Raw genomic sequence first — 23,146 nt, forward strand, 5'->3', positions numbered from 1 at the left:
GGCAACCCCTGGTACTATCACTTTCGGCCTTTCTGGCTTTGTGGCTACTTTGCTCGAAGATCCCTCCTCGACTACCACAAATGGTTCATCATCATTTCTGTTTTGCTTAGGTACCGACTTCTCCTCTGTTAACTGCTTATCCGGCTTGGCTTCATGAGACCTGATCATCATGACGGTTTGTGACGGCTTCTTTGTCTCCCCATCAACCTGTACTATTTCTATCATATTAGCCTCTTGATAGGCTGGCATTGGATTTCTGTTGATATTGGGAGCTTCGGGGGTTTGAACCTCGATTTTGTTAGTATCAATCAGCTCTTGTATTGCATTTTTTAAATGCCAGCATTTTTCCGTATCATGGCCTGGTGTACCGGAACAATACTCACAGCTAATGGTGTAGTCCAGATTCTTTGGAGGAGGATTGGGTAGCTTGGATTGTATTGGTCTTAGCATGTCCAGCTGTCTCAACCTGTGGAACAGACTAGTGTAGGACTCTCCCAATGGAGTGTAGGTTTTCTTTTTCTGTTCCCTTTCTCCCCTGAATGATGGCCTAGGCCTGAAACCTGGTCCGAGATAGGCTCGTGGGTGAGTACCTGATATGACAGGAGCACGCCAGTTAGTGTGTGTCGGGGGATGATTGTATACTTGTGTATGATTGATGGAGAAATGAGGTTCCGAAGGGTGATAGTAGTGTTGAGATGAATTGTGGTGGTGAGTTGATTGGTGAGGTCGATGTTGATTATAGTAAGGAGGTGAACCTCTCGATCCCAACCAAGTTCCTGAATCAACTACCGCTGATTCCTCCCTCTTCTTTCTTTCGATTCCTCCTACCCCGCCTTGAATAGCTTGAGTAGTTGCCTTAATTGCTGAATAGCTCATGATTTTATTTGTCTTGAGGCCTTCTTCCACCATACCTCCCATCTTTACTACTTCGTTGAATGATTTACCTACCGCTGAAACCAAATGGGCATAGTAAGTTGGTTCCAAGGCTTGAAGGAAGTAGTCTACCATTTCACTCTCCTTCATGGGAGGATCCACTCTTGCTGCCTGTTCTCTCCATCGGAAGCCATACTCTCTGAAACTTTCATTGTGTTTTTTCTCAAATTTTATCAAAGATAGTCGATCTGGGATGATTTCCAGATTGTATTGGAAATGGTATGCAAATTCCTATGCCAGGTCATCCCAGGTGTACCATCTCCCATGGTCCTGGCGTGTATACCACTCCAAAGCTGATCCGCTTAAACTTTGACTGAAGTAAGCCATCAATAATTCGTCCTTTCTCCCAGCTCCTCGCATCTTGCTGCAGAAACCCCTTAAGTGGGCTACTGGGTCGCCGTGCCTATTGTATAGGTCAAATTTGGGCAACTTGAAGCCAACTGGCAATTGCACATTTGGGAATAAGCATAAATCTTTGTAGGCCACACTGACCTGTCCTCCTAACCCTCGCATGTCTCGGAACGATTGTTCTAGGCTTTTGACCTTTCTGAACATCTCTTCTTGTTCAGCATTTTTGACTGGTTTGTCAATTTCGGTTGGGAGGTCAAAACGAGGAGTAGTTGAATGGATTTCGGAGGCCTTGAAGGTGGGCTCCGGGGGGTAATATTGATTGTCCTGGGCCTGGAATATGGGCTCACTAGGAGATTTGTGGAATGTAGCCGGGGGAGGTGCTACGAAAACAGGAGTCACTGGTGGAGGAAAGTATGGAATTGGTTTAGGAGGGGGAGACTGCAGTGTCTGAGAGGTGGTGCCTCGGTAGTGTTGGTAGATGGGGAAATTTGGGGATAATTCAGTGGTAAGATTATCCTGAGTTTGGGCCATTGATGGAGCCGGGTTAGTTGGGTAAGATGGGGGTGACTGCCCTGTAGACCAGGCTTGGTACATCTCAGCCATTTGCTGCTTGAGTTTAAACATCTCTTCTTTCATTTTCCTAACATCCATCTCCTCTAGCTCAATACCTGTGTCAACATCTGGGATAGACATACTTTCGGGTATTGGTCCTTTTGATCTCGTGTGATAATGATAATATGCCAGTATACTCTTTAGAGAAACTAACTGCTTGAATTCTGTAAATGAACAAACTTGTTAGTTTTGAGAGTTTAACACATATATAATTACACGTTGAGATACAATGCTCCTAGACAAATAACCCATTTCTATTATGCATTTGCTTGGCTGCTTGTGTCATCCCAGCTTTTCTTGGTCTTTTATTCTTGTTCACTCTTATTTTATTTTATTTTTTATATATTTTTTATTGTATTGTGGTCGAATCTTATAGAGATTGCCTACGTATCATGCCCCCGCATGAATCAGACCTTGCGTAGTTCGGACGTAAGGCAAACACTTTTATTTATTATACAAAGATGGAACAGACATTACATTTGAAAACCTTTATAAGAAAATGGTTTGAAACACACATACTCAAATCAAATAAAAGATACAACTCTTAACATCTCACAACATGCCCCACTTTCCACTTTCGTTGTCAATCATTGGATTATTTGCTCAATGTGGGGCTTGACCTGGATGACCTCCCAGCGTACGATACATCCTTTCCAACTCCATTGCTAGATGACGGGCAAAAATGGGTGCATGCTCTGTAAACCTTTCATAATCCATTCCTTGGCAGTTTACATAACTTTGAGAGGTGTAGACCGCCAGGTCGTGAATTTGTGCCCTGAAATCTTGGAGACGTTGGTCTTGGTTCTGCAACTGCTGCTGGCAAGTGGTGGCTATATCTCTGACACGGTCTTCATGATCTAGAGCTGACTCTAATAGAGCTCGGAGTCTGGCCTGCTCTAATCTTGCCTGCGCTCTTTCTCTGTCGATGTCTGCTTGTTGATGTTCTCTGTTGTATCTTCTTGCCTCTTCTAGTTGTGCACGAAGTTGGTCTTCTGATCGTATCCAATGGTCTTTTTCCTTCTTGAATTGTGCCCTGTCTTCTTCGGATTGCCTTACTTGGCGTTCCTTATTAGATCTGGCTTCTTCGTTTAATTGTTGGATTCTTTCTTTTGCTTTGCTCAATGCCCTTTCGTTTTTAGCAAGAATGGAATCATAATCTTGCATTCTTTCAAAAAGATTGGCGATGGTTTTTTGATCCTTCCAACTCCTCATTGGTGTTTCAAAAGCCTTTTTCATTTTTTGAAATCGAGCATGAAGATTTTCCTTCTCACAAGCTAGACTCTTCTTGTCGCCTTCAGCTTCTTGTGCTTGCAAATCTTTCTCCAGACTGAGGCTCCTCAGATTTTCCTTTAGGGCATGGATAGTTGCTTTGTACCCCTTTTCCTTTTCTCTCCAAATCAACCGCTCTTGGATTTTATCATTAAAGTTTTGAACATGGGGTCTTTTTGTTGGCCTACTTAGCTCGGGTTCTGGTACATCATCCACGCGAGACCGTTTCTCGAACCACCTTGCATACCCAGGATTTATTTCACCCCTTGTAGTGTCTGGGACTTGAGTATCACTTTTCAAGTATCGACATCCATTCCACATCTGCTGAATTAGAGCCTCGGGAATAGTGGCTTCAGGGTGTAATTCGATTACTTGCATACTCAAATCTTCATCATCACGAACTACTTGGTATCTCCCTAGTTGTCTTAGGACTCTTAGTGGCGCATATGGCTGGATGCTTCTCAATCCCAATAGTAGCAAATAACTATTTGAGGTTGACATGTGTATTACTTCCCTCATCGGGAGCCATCCCAAAGTCCACTCAATTTGATTTGCCGTTAAAGCCCTTAGATGAGATACCCATGCTTCTATCCCTTCTGGGGACTTATAATCTTTTGTTCTTTCCTCATAACTCTCGATGCAATTGTCATTGCTTGGCCCATACTGTATGATCTTGGGCTGTTGTTGGAGATGTTCAATCACCCACATTTGCAACAAATTTTTGCATCCTTCGAAGACTTTTGCTCCTGATTTACATAAAGTCAACGCCCGATAAATGTCTGAGAGAATGATTAGGACAAGGGTGTGATTTTCCTTGGTGGTGAGGACCTGCACAACTTTCGCGGTGCGAATATCAATTGTTCGCTCTTTGTTTGGGAAGACCATGATTCCTAGAAAAGCCACTATGAAGGCGAAGCGACGGTGAATCTGCCAGGTGCCTTTGTTTTGCTTGTTAGTAAGGCCTTTCTCGTGAATTTCAAATCCATCTGGCTTTCCGAACCTTGAATACAAGAAGTTGAAAGAACAACATCCGTTGATGACATTGCTTTTCCTGATTTGATTACTGATGTTCAGAAGACCGAAGAATCGATGTACCGAGGGAGCCTTTGTAAATATCAGGCTTTGATTTCTTAGACTTCCGTCAAAACCAACATATCCAGCTATCTCCTCTAATATAGGAGTAAGCTCGATATCAGAGAAATGAAAGACATTGTGAACAGGGTCCCAAAAGGTTACTAACGCCGCAATCAGATCATCATGGGGTTTAACTTTCATAATATCTGTGAGATTTCCCAAATGCTTGACGACCCATTTTTGACCGTCTTCGCCTAATTCATACCACCACATTTGAAACTGAAATAGAAACTCGTCTGTACTCGTGGATGGGGGGTTTTGTGTGGTGCTCATTTTGTATCTGAAATTTAATTTTAATAAAGTCAAGACTCATTTTGAAAATATACACTAAAAAAATCATTTTCAATTTTTATTTATTAAACACTTTTTATTTCAAGGTTTAAAACTATATTTTTTCTTTTTTTGGGAATTTTCTAAAAATAACCCATTTTATTCCTCGGCTCTCAAAAATATTTTCAATTAAGCTGGTCAACAAGCAAATTCGAGGCAAATGAATGCACAGGTAGCAAGTAGGATGCATCAGGATGGTCTTTTTATTTCGGGTTCACCTGTCCTAGACAGACTCAACCCCTGTGTTGAGTCTCCAAGGCCAAATGTACATGATGCAAATAGACGTTCCTACTAGGGATCTGGTACATGGCTGAGTTATTCTAGGTGAAAAACCTGGGGCATATTGTTCTAAACCTGGCTCACCCAAACGGACAGTTTGAGCCGAAGTGGGGGCAACGTACCGGGAGCACGAAAGTCTACCCGGCCTAGTTACTTGTCCCAACTTCGTCTTATTTGGTATGACTTTAACAGAAAGGTGGGCCACGCGCACGTGTGCACCATAAATTTAGAAGACTCAGAAAGAAGGGGGTTTCGTAGCAGTTGTATATATTCATAATTCAAATAATATTAAAGCGGTAAAAGTGTCATTTAGCACATTGGGCATATATCATGTAAAAAATCATATAATAAATAAAGCCAAATATAACAGTTATTTAAAGCTCGAATTCTTTAAACCCTGAACCAGAGATTCTGGGTTACAGTAGTAGAAGTCCCCAGCAGAGTCGCCAGAGCTGTCGCACCTCCTTTTTCCGTGCCCGCGAGGGTGCGTATGGAGTTTTCTCCAATTAAAGGACAGTCGAAACGGGATTGGTTTATTTGTTTCAGAGTCGCCACCTGGGAATTTTAAGGCGTCCCAAGTCACTGATTTTAATCCCTGAATCGAGGAGAATATGACTCTGTTTGTTATTCTGCGAACCAGAAATCCTGAGTAAGGAATTCTGTTAATCCGGAAGAAGGTGTTAGGCATTTCCGAATTCCATGGTTCTAGCATGGTCGCTCAACTGTTTTTATTCTTGGCTTAATTATCTTGATTTTACTAAATACATTTTTTATTGCATGATTTTGTTAACGCTTTTATTTAGATTATTTACAATTATATAAACGAATTACGCGTACGTATACTCGTATTATATACCTTTTATAATCATAAAGAATCATGCCACGCATACGTGTACATAAAAAGGTTGATAATATTTTTTATATTTTTATTATAAAAAAAAAATCATACGCTCGAAGTTAGAAATAAAATTAAGAACATCGTCGCCCTTGTATGATTAAACAGTGAACTGCACATTTCGGGTTATATGAAATTATTTTAACATCCTTGGAGAAATCCCTTTTATTAAATATTCGCTCGAAGTTGCGCGAACGCATAATCCGAATCTGCTTTTAAAAATATAATCAGGTTACGCGAACGCATCCCTAATCGCGCAAAATATTCGTAATGGTATTATGGATTTTCCACAAATTGTTTATTATATCCATACATTTTTATGTGAAAATCATGAGAAATTCCCATTTTTGAGATGCCCTTAAATTCTTTGAAAAGAATTCACAGTTTATTAAATGTTGACTGCTGATTATATTTTTCGCGTATGAATTACATTCCTCCAAGCTATTCAAATTTAAAGATAAGAATAAACGTATGATTAACACTATTTTTTAGTAAATACAACATATGTATACTAAAAATGTGAATAGCATATGAAACTAAAAAAAATCAATTCTTGAAAGGAAATGATATTTTCGGAGAATTCTCATTATTTTTTTTGCAACGAATGCTATTTTTGCACTCTTAAAATTGTTACACGTTATAAATCTAATCTACTTCTACATCGCTTGTTCTTAATCTGATATGCATGATTATTTTAGTTAATTCTGCTTATGATTGAGTTTGGGATATACATAATCGAAATGATTTCTATTCTCAACCTATGCGAACTATTGGAAAACGCTAACTTTCGCATTGTAAAATTCCTAGGCCATTTGTTATTAAGAAAGAGAACAAATCTACTTGTTGACTTAATAAAATGATATTTCATACAACATTATTCGCCATATTTTGACATTGTGAACATAGCGGATTTTACTAATGCAACTTTCAACTATTGATTGTAAACATAACCATTGTTATGCCATAATATAGCAAAATGCAACCAACATCACCTAGCTTTAAACAACAACTAACTAACTAACAAAATAAACCAATAATGTATTTTTTCCTTGATATTTCCATATTATGATGTACCTAACTAACAATACCATAAAGTTTAAATAATGGCAAACTTTCTGCCATGTTCCTTATTTTGACAGTTCAAATATAACTAAACTAATGAGATTTCGAAATGGATAACATTATTACAAAGCTTTTATACGAATTTCAAAGTAAGACAATTAACTTATAGCCATCGTGTCGAACTCACTACTAGTTAACCAACATGAAGCAAAGCTGAAATTTAAACTAATGAACTTAGACGAATGGAAAACAGAATTATAATTTCCAAGCTTCATTTATTTGTCATGTTGAAGCTCTTCACAATATGATTTTAAAAGATATGTACCTGGAAATGAAAGTAGAAGGAGTAAATTTCAGCAGTAATAGCAGCAACAAAACACCGGCAGAATATACCAATAATACAGCAAGTCTGAACAAGACCCGTTAACTCGGATGAACAGTGACAGAAATTTGAGGAAAATTTCAGATTTAAACCGAACAATATCCACAAACAAACAACTGATAGATTCTAGAAAGGTAACACTTCATATTTCAGTTTCTTTCTTCTATCTGTTTCGGATTCCTATTTCTGATTTTTCTGTTCAGTTTTCCTCTCTTAATTTCTGATCTCTTTTTTTAAAAAATCTGAGTTCTTTTCTTTTCTTCAAAATCTGAGTCTTAAAATCAGTCTTAAAATCAGTCCCCTTTCTTAAAAATCTGCTTCCTGTATTTATACAGGTCTGCCCCCCTTCTCTTAAGTGCTGCCTGGACCCCTTCTTCTATTAAAACCAGAAAATCATATCCAAAATCTACTTTTACCTACTTTAAATCTCATTAAGTGAACTTTTCCTGATTTCCAGCATTCCATTACCCTTTGTTTCCCATTATCCCATTAAATTAAAAGCCATTAACATTCCACTTTCAGCCCACTATTATTATCATATTACCCTCACTGTTTTATCCCAGAAATACCCCAGAAATCCTACTGTAATTATTGTTATTACTTCCTTTAAACTAAAATTCAGAATCTGATACAAAACAGATTTTAAAATCTGTCCAGGCTTAATTATCCTTCTGATTTAAACAGCTAGAATCAATCCTAATAAACTTCCTAACACAGTTGTATCTACCCAACCCCTGTAAACTTTAATTCAAACCCAACATCACAACAGCATTATACTGAATTCAACATAACAAGTCAAACTGAATTTCAGCATTGAACTGAGATTAAACAAATACAGGAGCATTGTCAATATACTGACAATGCCCTGAAACCAACTGGTTCAGAAATCAACACACAAATTGACAAACTTTCTGACTTATTAAACGAGAGTTAACTAATTGGGAAGAACTAATTAACTGACTTCAATGATAATAATCAATCCAAAACAAATAAGCATGCTATTATAATTATCATTAACGGAAACTAGAATTTACAAAACAACTAATCGACGAACTTAATCGAGTCGATTATACACATTATAAACAATCACAACAAACAGAAACATTGCTATAATTCTGATCAAATAGACGGGTATGAGACAGAATCACGGAATCAACTAAACAAATATGAAAACTTACACCAGCTACTGAAACAGGCAACAATATATACATAGAATATAAAAAGAAATAGGAAAAAATACCTTTGAATTTTTAAATTCACACGGACACAGGGTCGACTCGGACTTGGACCTTTTGAGGCTGAACAGACTTTATTCAAAGTATTCTCAACTGAGAATACCTCGATTAAAGTCTCTTAGACCTCAATCCCTTACTTGAATTAGACAAATTCCATGACTGGAAATTTTTAGGGTTTCAGATTTTTTGATTTCAAATCCGAACATTTCTAGGTATATTCGAATCAAACCAATGATATTCTAGGCACGAGGGAGATCAGGTGGGTAACTGGTGTGAGTTTGAAGTAGGTTGGGATAGGGTCAGGTTTCACTCGAATCTTCAAATGAAGATTCGAGCAGTTCCAGTAGGATTCGAGCCATGCAACTAACAGATCCGTGGTGAGGGTATTTAGGGGAAGCTGTGGTGTTATTTTGGAGGCCATTGGAGAAGATAAGGTTTTCAGGCCAACCTTCGATTTAAGATTCGAAGGGTTGGGGCCTGATTCGAAGGAAACTAAGGCCAGATCCGTGAAGAGGAGGTTGTGAAGAGTCTGGGGTATTAAGGTAGTGACCGGCGGCGTTGTTGCTGCCGGGTTTCAGGCGGTGGGGAATGAGGGCGGCTAGGGTTAGGGGTATGTTTTTTTGGAGACGATGATGAATAGTGGAGAGGGGGGGTGTTTAGTTAGGGGGCCGAGGTATGGGTTTAGGATTTATATAGGGAAGGGGTGGATGGATATTGACCGTTAGATCAAGCAGAATGGATGGCTAGGATCTATTCACTTAACAAACGATGTCGTTTGGTTTAGGTTGGGGAGACGGGTTGAACCGGGTACTGGATCGGGTAAGGATCACGGGTTAGGTTTGTAAGATCTCAGCCGTTGGATGGATTTGATCCAACGGCCCTTGATAAAACATGACCAAACGTCGTCGTTTGGTTTTGGTTGCATTGGACCGGACATGGGTATTTGGATTGGGCTATGAGGGGATTAATTGGTTTGGGCCTGGATTTTAATCCAGGTCCGATTTTTTTTTATTTTTTTCAACCTATTTTCCATTTCCTAAATTTATCCCTAATTATTAAAATCCTAATTAAAATTATAAAAACAAAATTACCCTTACAAAGATATTAATTACCTTTTTAACAATTATTAACACATAGACAAAACATTAATCACACAGTGGAACATTTAAAATAGAACAAATGCATATTTTTTGTGATTTTATTTTTAAATCAATTATTAAGTGCATAATTAAATCCTAGATATGCATGAAACATGTATTTTTATTTTAATTTTGTTTATTTGTAAAAAAAAACATTTACGGACAACACAAATAATTAACAAACACCACACAAATTCTAAAAATTGCACACTAACAGAGATTTGTTTTATTTATTTTTGATTTATTTTGGAGTTGTTTTCGTGAGGCAAAAATCACGTGCTCACAATACTGTATATTCAATTTCCTTTAGATCATTTCATGTATTCAGTTAGAGTTCGTGACTCAGTACTACAAGTCTTGGGAGGTTGTATCTTTATTTCTTTTGTTGATTTTGATTATCCATTTAAAAAATGGTTTGAATTGTTATTGTAATTGGCTTACTTAGTCTTAAAGACTAAGTGCCATCATGACATTTATGGTGGGATTTTGGGTCGTGACAAGTTGGTATTAGAGCTCTAGGTTCATAGTTTCAACGAGTGACGAACGAGTGTAGTAGAGTCTTGCGGATTGGTACGAAGACGTCTGTACTTATCTTTGAGAGGCTACAGAACTATTAGGAAATTTCCACTTCTTTCATTCCTTTCGTGAGAATTGGTTGATTGTGTAATTTGAGCCTTTATATCTCTATTCTCTCACAGATGGTGAGGACACATGCTACCGGGTCAACAGAGCAAACCCCCACGCATACTACTAGGGCCGCAAGAGGTCGGGGCTGAGGTAGAGGCCGAGGAAGAACACATGCCATAGCTAGAACACCAGTCAGAGTAGCAGTTGAGGAGCCGCCAGTAGCTCCTGTTGGGGCACAAGTATCAGAAACACCTGTTGTTACCCCCGGACTTCAGGAGACTTTAGCACAATTCCTAAACATATTTGGTACATTAACTCAGGCGGGATTAATCTCTATTTAACCAAATATTTCACAGATTGGAAGAGTAGCTCAGACTCCTACAACCCGTACTCCAAAGCAGCAGGTTCACATTGGCCAAGTTTCGGGTATAGTACCGGTATAGCCTATCATTGTGGTTCAGCCTGAGGTCAGGTCAGGGGCATCAGAAGAAGAACAAAAGAGACTTGAGAGGTTTAAAAGGTATGACCCACCTACTTTTAGTGGCATAGCTACAGAGCATTGTGATGACCCAAAAGGTCATCACTTGTGTTGCAAGTGAATTTAGTGTTCCGAGGCCTAAAAACCCTCCCTTTTACTCTACCTTGATTTACGTTCATGGTCTGGACCTATATCCGAAAAGCCTTCTATGTGAAAATATGAGAAATAGAAATTTTATATTTAAAAATTTGATTATGGTTGACTTTGGTCAACATTTTTAGCAAGCAGACCCGGATCCGTGTTCCGACGATCCCGGGAGGATAGCAGTAAAATATGGGACTTGGGCGTATGCCCGTAAATGAATTCCGAGGTCCCAAGCCTTAGAAATCAATTTTTGAAAGAAATTGTTTTACTGAATTATCTAAGAAATAAAGAAAATAATTAATGTTTGAAACCATTATTATCGGGCCTGTATTTTAGTTCCGGAGCCCGGTACAAACTTGTTATAAGTATTTGAAAGATAACTGCGAAATTTGGTGAAAACGGAGTTTATTTGACGTGAGTTGGACTTCCGGTTGAAGAGTTATGAACTTTGAGAGTTCTTGATGAAAATGTTGAGTTTTGAGGTTTAATTCATGATTTTACATGTTATTTTGATGATGTGATCGCACAAGTAGGTCCATATGATGTCTTTGGGATAGTATCCACACTTGGTTTGAAGTTCCGAGGGCTCGGGTGAGTTTTGGGTAGGTTTCGATATGTTTTAGGCTTAAAAACATAGTTGTTGCAGGTTCAGAGAAGTGGAAGGCCTCTGAACAAACTAGTGTGGTCCGCACAAAAAGGAAAGCTGCCATGGAGGGGCTTGTGCGGCCGCACTGGATTTTGTACTGACCTCGGTGAGGGATTTGCGGCCGCACTAGATTTTGTGCGGTCCGCGGTGAAGAACATTTCACTGGTCCGACTTCGGAAGCCTATATCTTTTGATCTACAAGAAATTTTGAGATGATTCAAAAACAAAAATTATAGTCCTTCGTGTCTAGTTTCCATAAAGGTAAAGAAATCATAATTAGACATCTGTATAGAAAGTTATAACCAAAATACTAAAGTATGTCACTACAGTCCACATGGGAGCTGTGCGGCCGCAGTTGATTTTGTGCGGTCCGCACAGGGCAGCTGATAGTAGTATATTAAGATGGAATTTTCAGTTATTTTTCATTTTTCAAAACCCCAAAAACATAAGAGGTGATTTTTCAAATAACCTTTCTTCTCCAAAACATTGGTAAGTGATTTCTAACTCGTTTTCTTCAATAATTAACATCTTTTAACATGATTTCAACTCAAAATCAATGATTTTCATGAAGGAAATTGGGTGTTTTGGGTAGAACCTAGGTTTTTCAAAAATTGGGGATTTGGAACTCGATTTGAGGTCCGATTTCAAAACAAATTATATATTTGGGTTCGTGAGGGAATGGGTAATCGGGTTTTGGTTCGAACCTCGGATTTTGACCATGTGAGCCCGGGGGCGATTTTTGACTTTTTGGGTAAAACTTTAGAAAATTCATTTTCATGCATTGGGGTTGATTCATTTAGCGTTTATTGACGTAATTAAGTAACTTGTGACTAGATACGAGCGAATTGGTGGTGGAATCAAGGGGTAAAGCTATAGTTGAATCGTGAATTGTATTCGTGGCATCGAGGTAAGTGTTTGGTCTAACCTTAGCTTGAGGGATTACGAGTTGTGTCTTATTTGCTTCATGTTAATTGTGGAGTACGATGTATAGGTATGGTGATGAGTATCTATACGTTGGTGTCAATCATGCCCGTGAGTCTTGTATTATAATTGTTATGACTCTGTTGTGGTTTATTGTGCTTCATATGTTATTATCACCATTGTTCCCTTGTCAGGATGTTTGTTTGATATTAATGTCCCTTGCCGGGATGTTTGTTTTGATAGTATTATTCCCTTATCGGGATGCTGTTGAAATATCATTGTTCCCTTGCCGGGAAGTTGTTATATTACTCTTGTTCCCTTGCCGGGATTCCTTGTGATTATTGTTGGCTTGTAACTGGGAGCGGGTGGTACGCCTACCACAAGATATAATAAAATGGGAGCGGGTGGTACGCCTACCACAAGATATAATGAAATGGGAGCAGATGGTACGCCTACCACAAGATATAATGAAATATGAGCGGGTAGTACGCCTACCACGAGATAAATGAAATGGGAGCGGGTGGTATGCCGACCACGAGATAAATAAAATGGGAGTGGGTGGTATGCCGACCACGAGATAAATGAAATGGGAGCGGGTGGCACGCCTGCCACGAGATACAGAAAATGGGCTCAGGTTGCACGCCTACAACAAGATGTGAAAAGAAAGTGAAATCTGTCTTTGTTTTCCTTATTCTTGTTAGTGGTTGGAGTTTGATTCCTTTATAATTCTCTTGATATTTTGTTTTACCTGTTTTCCCCGAAGCATGTTTCCCCTTCCCATCTTTATTTGTTTATTCTGCTTTATTTTCCGCTGTATATTATATAACTGCACAGGTTTATTTGGTAGTCTGGTCCTAGCCTCGTCACTACTTCGCCGAGGTTAGGCTAGACACTTACCAGCACATGGGGTCAGTTGTACTGATACTACACTCTGCACTATGTGCAGATCCTGGAGCAGCTTTCGGACCGTAGTGTGGAGGCTACCTTCAGTCCACGCGGAGATCCAAGGTAGACCTGAAGGCGTCCGCAAGCCCTAGCGTCTCCTCTATTCCTATTCCCTGTTTCATTTTCCTTTTATTCAGAAATAGTGTATTGTCATTTTCTTCAGACTTTGTATGTAGTAATCTCTTAGACAGTCTATGACACTATGACACCAGGTTTTGGGTGTTAAGGCTTAAGTATTTGTAATAGACGCATTTTTCATAAATTTTATTGTTGTCTTCCGCTTAAATTTAAATTTCCGTTGTTACCATGTTATCGTCTTATATTTGTTAAAAAGAAATAATTGGCTAATGAAGTAATTAGATTAAAGGTTTGGCTTTCCTTGCTCATATTAGTAGGCGCCATCATGACTCCCGAGGGTGGGAAATCCGGGTCGTGACAAGGATGCTCAGGAATTTCTAGAAAAGTGTCACTGTATTCTCCGCACCATGGGTATTGTGGAAGTGATCGAAGTTGCCTTTATTGCATTTCAGCTGTCAGGAGCAGCGTATCAGTGGTGGCAATTCTACGAAGAAAGTAGACCAGCCGATGCAATACCACCAACTTGGGCTCAATTTTCAGAAATATTTTTGAAAGAGTTTGTTTCTGAGACTCTCCGAGATACGTAGCGCACAGAGTTTGAACGGTTAAGTTAGGGCACCATGACAGTGTCAGAATATTCCATCAGATTCAGTGAGTTAGCTCATCGTGCACCTACTTTGATTCCTACCATCAAAGAGCAGGTCTATAGATTCATTAAGGGACTCGATTATGATATTAAAATATGCATGGCTCGTGAGTTGCACACCAATACTCCATTTCAGCAAGTAGTGGAGATTGGGAGGAGAATCGAGGGTGTACTAGGTGAGGAAAATGAGTATAAGGAGACCAAAAGATCTCAAAGCACTAGAGGGTTTAGTGGATTTTACTCTTCGGCTATGACCTATTATGGCGGAGGCTCGAGCAGTCGGTCAGCTCAGTCTGCACATCAAATTACTCGGGGTGCCCCAGCAAGTTCTTATAGTGCACCTCCAGCACGAGGTTCTTTCAGTGGTTATTTCAGTTATCCGGCACAGACTGAGTACGAGCAGACGCGACCGCAGAGGGGTTGCTATGAGTGTGGTGAAACTAGGCTCATCATGAGAGATTGTCCCAGACTTAGGAGAGGTGAATTTCATCATAACACTTAGGCTATGGTCCTAAATGCAATTACTACCCCACAAGCACAGCCAGTAAGAGGTGGAGGACAGGCGGGTAGAGGGTGCCCCAGTGGGGGAGGCCCATCCCGTTGATATATTTTCTATGGTATGACTGACGCCACTACACCAGATGGTATCATTACAGGTACGATCTCGATTTTTTATAAAAGAATATTTTTTTTGAATTCGATTCGGTTCTGAATATTGAGGCGAGTCCTCCTACTATGCTACGCTTATGGGTGAGCTTCGTAATTTCGTGACCCACTTATATGTTTATCCCTGTTGGGAGATTTGATGATGGTAGCCCGTGTCTATTGTTTTGTATACTATTGAGGGCTATGAGTTTAAAAGTGACTTTTTATTACTCACTACAATGGGGTTTGATGTGATTTTGGAATAATTGATTTCAATTTTATGAATTATATGCCCTATCGGTATAGGGGTTCGCTATGTGTTGTGAAAGTTATTTATGGAATTTATTAAAAAGAAAGAAAGGAAATGGAAAATTTCAGTTGGCACAATGTGCAAAATATTTGTGATTCAGAGTTGAAGACGAGATCCTCGCATTATTTTATATAATGTGAAATATTTAAATTGGGCTACAAGCCGTGGCGGAAGTTATATAAGGACGAGGTCCTAGTGGTTAAAAAAAAGTTTATGAGTTTAAATTTTTCTTATGAAATTATAATTTGTACTATAGTATTGATAAGGAGTCATGCCTGCTTGGCTTATTTAATAATTATTTTATATGTTTCTGTGCATATTTAGCCATATTTGTGCTGTAAATCTTGAGTTTTAGTCTATAAGGTTAGTGCCAAGTGGCGCTAAATGCGACTCGTTAATTCAAATAAATAATTATGGGGTCTTCATGCCTCACGTGTTGCTGTCAGTGTTGTGGAAATTTGGAACGAGATTTTTGGTGAATATAAGATTAATTGAGGATGGTGGAATTAATTATGAGAAGAGATGTGATTACGGGCATACATATAATATGTGTGTAGGCACGAAATTTACTTTAGTCAGTTGAGACTAGCACAGTATGTTAAAATGAAAAATCAAGTCTTTTGAAATTAATTGGAGTGTAAGAAGTTGGCTTTAAAGGTTAGAAATGAGGATAACAGAAATAATCTCGATGGAGATGGTGTCGGGCCCATGTTAAATTTTGGTGGCATAGAATTACCCGTGGGTATGTGTGAAATGATGCACTCAATAATTTGAAGTCCTCGGAATAATTCTTGGCACGTTCGAGGAGGAACGTATATTTTAAGAGGGGGAGGATGTAACGACCCGACTTGTCATTTTAAGAATTTACGCCTCGTTCAATGACTCAAGGTCTCGAGCATCTTCGTAATATGTATTATGACTCGCGTATGAGTTTAGTTTTCGGAGGAGTCGAAATTAAATTTAAAGAAAAAATCTCATTTTGAAGCCTAAATAGAAAGAGTTGACTAGAGACTTCATTTTCCAACTTTTCGCCGAAATGTGCCAAATTGCCCTACGAACTTCTAAATCCAAATCCGGACATACACCTAAGTCCGAAATCACCATACAAAGCTATTGGCGTCATCAAAACTCCATTTCGGAGTCGTTTGCTCAAAAGTCAAACTCCGGTCAACTCTTTTCATTTAAGCTTCAAAAATGAGAATTGTTCTTTCAATTTAATTACGAATCTTCCGAAAATCAAACTCGACCGCACACGCAAGTCATAATACATATTATGAACTTGCTCGGTACCTTAATTCGTTGAATGGGGAATTAATTTTTAAAACGACGAGTCAAGTCGTTACAATTTGTTGATCTGATAACTTAGAAAATTAAACATTCAAACATTTTGAAATGTGTCTTTAATTACTCGTTATTTGCAATGTATTGAAAGCATTAGTCGGCCTAAAGAAACAAGCATATAAAAAGTTCTCATTAAGGGTAGAGTTAAAAGTTTAAGTTAAAATATTTTTTCAAACTTAGAAAGAGATCATTTTTTTAAACAGACTAAAAAGGAACGGAGGGAGTAATATTTTTCAAATTCAAGAGAAATCTAGCAAATCATATCCACAACTTTATCATGGTCCAGTTATTACTTAAAAAATTATTTTTAATAAGAAAAATATTTGCAAGGAAATATTTTTCATCAATTGGGGGAAATAACTTCCCTCGCTTATGGACAAAAGTTATTATTCTTACAACTCTCTTAACTCTTTTATATTCACCAACCAATTTCCAATCAAAAAATTCTTTCATCAAATCAAACACAAGCTTTCAAACAAAGAAAAGAAAAGAGATTAAAAAAAAACATCATTAACTTCATAAAATAACATTGAAGGACTTATTGGTGGAACAGAAAGCTAAGCAAACTAAGGTTTAGCGCATCAAAAGCATGAGACAATGAAGGAAAGTTCTTCTGCCCCAAAGTAGGGGTTTGAATGAATTGAAATAAGTCACTAAAATAGCATCATAGTTCTTTGATTAAACGGCAAAGAAGACTTCATGGGAAGACTTCGTTCTCGTTGGTGTGATATAATGCCCAAATAATAAGAAGTATGACAAATTATCTTTCTTTGTATAGCATTAGGCATAGGCCTCCTTAGCATCAGTATTGTGTTAATTCTATTGGAATATTATACAAGAATGTGCAGAGCTAACTTTTTTTACTTCAAAACCAGGAAAAAAAATTACGTTTGGGCAAACGATCAAGCTGTCCAGAAAGCACAATTGCTACATTGTAACTGTATGATGGAGTAAACCAATAAAAAAATGAGTTACTTTTTATCAATCAAAATCAATTAACATAATTGTATAATATCACATAAGTTGATGATTCCTCTAAAAACAAATCGTATATATTTCAAATAGTATATATTCCTAAGCCGATGGTTTATTGGAAATAATTTCTCTATCCCACAGTGTGGGATAATACTCGATATATTATTATTGTTGTATTCTCACAGAGAAAGTCAATTAATCTTCTGAGCATGATATGCAAAAATTGTACTAGAAAATACCAGATAGGAATATTTTGAAATTCTTATTACATCTTTATAACTACTATTTTTTGTTGATGGACGTGTTTGCAAATTATTAAGAAAAAGAATAAAAGTAAATAAATCGGTCGAAAACCAAGACCTTTTTTCCTTTTTGGTCCTACCTACTGAAATTCTTTATAAGTATTGACTTATATGTCAAGGTCTATGAAGTATGTGTTGCGGAAGCCAAATGAATATAGTGTGAATAAGTCACAACTACTATACCAAAAATTATGACAGCCACCAAATAATAAATAAGACAATAAAGCAACAATAAAGGGAACACCAGAATTTACGAGGTTCGGCTAATTTTGCCTACTCCTCGAACACAACCAATATTTTATTTCACTCCAAAAATACAAGTGAAATAATACTAAAGAGAGAAGATACAAATGCCTTAAACAGATGAAAAGGCAAATGAGAGGTGTGTTTCAATCCTAAACATTAGGCCTTCTTTTATAGGGGAAAAATCTCCCCCAAACTTAACTCCCAACCAATGTGGGACTTTGGCATTTTGCCAAACTTCAACAAATCTCCACCTTGGCAAAATTCCACATTTTCAATTCTCTCTCAATAACAAATTTTGGTTGTGTCTTCATCTTCAATCTTCAGTGTTCAACAATGTTGATCAAATCCAAACAATGTTGAAACTTGATCGCAGTCACCACCTTAGTTAGCATATCAGCAGGATTCTCCGTAGTATGAATTTTCTTCACTGTGACTCCTCCTTCTTCTATGATTTCTCGTACGAAATGATACCGAACATCAATATGCTTCGTCCTTGCATGATAAACTTGGTTCTTCGCTAATTGAATAGCACTTTGACTATCACAAAAAATTGTGATACCTTTTTGTTCAACACCAAGCTCCTTTAGCAATCCTTGAAGCCAAATTGCCTCCTTCACAGCCTCTGTAATAGCCATGTACTCTGCCTCTATTGTAGACAAAGCAACTGTTGACTGCAAAGTAGACTTCCAACTAACTGGTGCTTTTGCAAAAGTAAACACATAACCAGTAGTTGATCTTCGTTTGTCCAGATCACCCGCAAAATCTGAGTCACAATATCCAACTACAGACTGATTGTCTTCCTGCTCAAAAACTAACCTGACATCTACAGTATTATGAATATACCGTAGAATCCACTTCACAGCTTGCCAATGCTCCTTCCCTGGATTGTGCATATATCTGCTAATAACTCCAACAGCTTGTGAAATGTCAGGCCTTCTGCAAACCATTGCATACATCAAGCTACCAACAACATTTGCGTATGGTACCTTTGACATATACATTCGTTCAGCTTCATCCATTGGCGACATAGTAGTACTTAGCTTAAAATGGGAAGCAAGTGGAGTACTAACTGGCTTAGTCTTGTCATCTATGCCAAAACGTTGAAGTACTCTCTTCAAATATTCCTTTTGAGATAAACAGAGTTTCTTTGAACGTCTATCTCTAATTATCTCCATGCCAAGAATTTTCTTTGCCTCACCCAAATCCTTCATCTCGAACTCCTTCTTCAGTTGAATCTTCAACTTATCAATTTCTTCCAAATTCTTGGAAGCTATCAACATATCATCAACATATAGGAGAAGATATACAAAGGAACCATCTTTAAGCTTGTGCAAATACACACAATGATCGTATTTGCTTCTCTTGTACCCTTGCCGCAACATAAACTCGTCAAAACGTTTGTACCATTGTCTAGAAGATTGTTTCAATCCGTACAACGATTTTTCAAGTTTGCACACCATATTTTCTTTTCCAGCAACTTTGAATCCTTCTGGCTGAGTCATGTAGATTTCCTCCTCCAAGTTTCCATGTAAAAACGCAGTTTTTACATCCATCTGAACTAGTTCCAAATCCAATTGTGCTACCAAAGCCAACATAATTCTAATGGAGGAATGTTTTACAACTGGAGAAAATACTTCATTGTAATCAATTCCCTCCTTTTGAGCATATCCTTTGGCCATCAATCTTGCTTTGTAGCGAACATCTACTTGGTTAGGAAATCCTTCCTTTTTTGCAAATACCCATTTGCACCCAATTGCTTTCTTTCCCTTCGGGAGATTGGCCAATCTCCATGTATGATTCTGATGAAGGGATTGTATTTCATCATTCATGGCAATTCTCCACTTATCTTCTTCTGAACTTTGGACTGCGTCTTTATAAGTGGTAGGAACATCATCAGCTACAATTGAGGTTGCACAAGCAACCGTTTCTATGAGACGAACAGGTTTCGTTATTGTTTTTTTTGGCATGTTGGTTGTTATTGATTCAAGTTGTTGTTGAGGTTCCTGAGTTGGAATCTCCTCTACTGGCTCTCCTTCCAGAGGGTAATCTTCATTTGTTTCCTCCTCTGCTTCTTGTGTAGGAAAAATAAATTTTCCCTCAAACTCCACCTGCTTAGAAGCACCTTTATTTTGTTTGGTATCTTCTGTTACCTTATTTACCATAGATTCATCAAAGGTAACATCCCTGCTGAATATTACTTTCTTTGTCATAGGACACATATCCTTTGACTCCAGAAGTAATTCCCATAAAAATAGCCTTCTTTGCCCTTGGATCCAATTTTGACTCCGTCACATGATAATATGCAGTTGAACCAAACACGTGCAAAGAGTTATAATCTACAGCAAATTTTTCATACCATTTTTCAAATGGTGTCTTGCCATCAATAGCAGCAGATGATAGACGATTAATGAGGTGGCATGCATATGTAATTGCCTCAGCCCAAAATTCTTTGCCCAAGCCAGCATTGGACAACATACACCGTACCTTCTCCAGCAAGGTCCGGTTCATACGTTCTGCCAGTCCATTCTATTGTGGTGTATGTCTAACAGTGAAGTGTCGGACGATGCCATCATTTTCACAGACCTTATTGAAATGATCATTTTTGTATGCACCTCCATTGTCTGTGCGAATACACTTGATCCTCCTGCCTGTTTGATTCTCCACCATCGTTTTCCATTTGAGAAAAATTCCCAGCACTTCATCTTTGTTTTTCATTGTATACACCCACACTCTTCGAGAAAAATCATCAACAAAGGTTACAAAATAGTGCTTCCCACCCAATGAAGGTGTTTTGGAAGGACCCCAAACATCAGAGTGTACATAATCCAAAATGCCTTTAGTATTATGGATCGCTGTACGAAATTTAACCCTTGTCTGTTTCCCTTTGACACAATGCTCACAAAACTCCAAGTTGCAAGTCTTTACTCCTTTTAACAATCCTTGATCTGATAGAGTTTTCAAGGATTTTCCTCCAGCATGTCCCAAGCGCATGTGTCATAGCTTGGTTGCTTCTGCCTCTTTGTCGTCACTGGATGTCACTGTCACTGTCCCAATAACTGTACTGCCACGATAGCGGTACATATTATTATTCTTCCGATTAGCCTTCATTACCACTAGTGCACCGGAGCATACTCTCATCACTCCATTTTCTGCAATGATTTTAAACCCTTTTGATTCCAGGGCTCCCACAGAGATGAGATTCTTCTTCAAATCCGGTACATATCGAACATCTGTTAATGTTCTGATCATTCCATCATGGTTCCTTAATCGTATTGAACCAATGCCATATGATGTAAGAGGGCTGTTATCCGCTGTGTGGACGACTCCATATTCTCCTTCTTGAAATTCCACGAATCAGTCCCTGTTGGGACACATATGATAGCTACAAGCCGAGTCCATCAACCATATGTCTGATGATGTTGATGACTCTGTTGTAACTAATGAGAAATCTGAATCATCACAATCAGCTACATTTGAATCCATAATGGCCTTTCCATTGTTATGTTTGGCCTTATTCTTCAACTTCGGACAGTCTTTCTTCCAGTGCCCTTTTTTCTCAACAAAAGGCACATTCATCTTTGCTGGGTCTGGATCTTGACTTGGATCTTCCCTTCTTTGTCCTCGTTTGACTTTGAGGACGACCCCTCACAAATAGTGCTTCTCCTTCTCCGCCCTTCTGTTTTTCTCGCTTTCTTTGTTCATAGCTGTACAAAGCCGAACAAACTTCTCTGAGAGAAATTTCGTCATTTCCATGGAGTAGAGTAGTTTCAAGGTGCTCGTACTCATCAGGAAGTGACGCCAACAACATTAAGGCCAAGTCACCATCATCATAAGTTGTATCCATATTTTGTAAATTTGTGACCAACTTATTGAAACTGGTGATATATTCATTCATCGTGGTACCAAGAACATAGGTGAAGTGAAATAGTCTCTTCTTCATGTACAGTTTATTTTGACTATTTTTCTTCAAAAATTTATCCTCCAATGCTTTCCATAATTTACTTGCAGAAGTTTTCTTTGTGTATGGATATTTCTGCTCTCTAGCAAAGAAGGATCGAATGGTACCGCAAGCAACACGGTTGAGAATCTTCCAATCTTCTTCTCCAATAACATCTGGTTTCTTTTCTTCAATGCCCAGATCTAGCCCTTGTTGAAAAAGGACATCTAGAACCTCGCCTTGCCACATCCCAAAATGCCCGGACCCGTCAAAAATTTCTACCGCAAATTTCGCATTTGACACAATTCTTGTCATAAGCGAAGATGCCAATGATGACGTATTGTTGACACTTGATGTAGATTCTTCTTGTTTATTGTCTCCCATATTTGACACAAATATTATTTAATAGCTGACGACACAAATCAAGATTATTTCCTTTCTGATGTAGAAGATCAGACTAAGCTGCAACCACAGAGCATACTCAGACAGAACCTTGACTCAGTTACCAAGATAAATCTTTTCTGATGTGGAAGATCAAACTATGCTGCAACCACAGAGCATACTTAGACAGTACCTTGGCTCTGATACCAATTGTTGCGGAAGCCAAATGTATATAGTGTGAATAAGTCACAACTACTATACCAAAAATTATGACAGCCACCAAATAATAAACAAGACAATAAAGCAACAATAAAGGGAACACCAGAATTTACGAGGTTCGGCTAATTTTGCCTACTCCTCGAACACAACCAATATTTTATTTAACTCCAAAAATACAAGTGAAATAATACTAAAGAGAGAAGATACAAATGCCTTAAACAGATGAGAAGGCAAATGAGAGGTGTGTTTCAATCCTAAACATTAGGCCTTCTTTTATAGGGGAAAAATCTCCCCCAAACTTAACTCCCAACCAATGTGGGACTTTGGCATTTTGCCAAACTTCAACAAATCTCCACCTTGGCAAAATTCCACATTTTCAATTCTCTCTCAATAACAAATTTTGGTTGTGTCTTCATCTTCAATCTTCAGTTTTTAACAATGTTGATCAAATCCAAACAATGTTGTATTAGTTATACATCCTATTCAATACTATTTTTATACATAGCAAACAGATGATATTAGCAATACCATGACTTTTTATACATGGATAAGCATGTAGATAGACATAATTGCACTTTCAAAACTTTTGTTACACCAAACCAAACAGTCGATAAGAAATAATCCTAGCATAACTAATCCCAGTATAACTTATCTCAACATTACGAATCTCAACAGTATTGTTCT

The sequence above is a fragment of the Nicotiana tabacum genome, chromosome 10 (genome assembly GCF_000715075.1).
Source record: "Nicotiana tabacum cultivar K326 chromosome 10, ASM71507v2, whole genome shotgun sequence".
NCBI classification, from domain to species: domain Eukaryota; kingdom Viridiplantae; phylum Streptophyta; class Magnoliopsida; order Solanales; family Solanaceae; genus Nicotiana; species Nicotiana tabacum.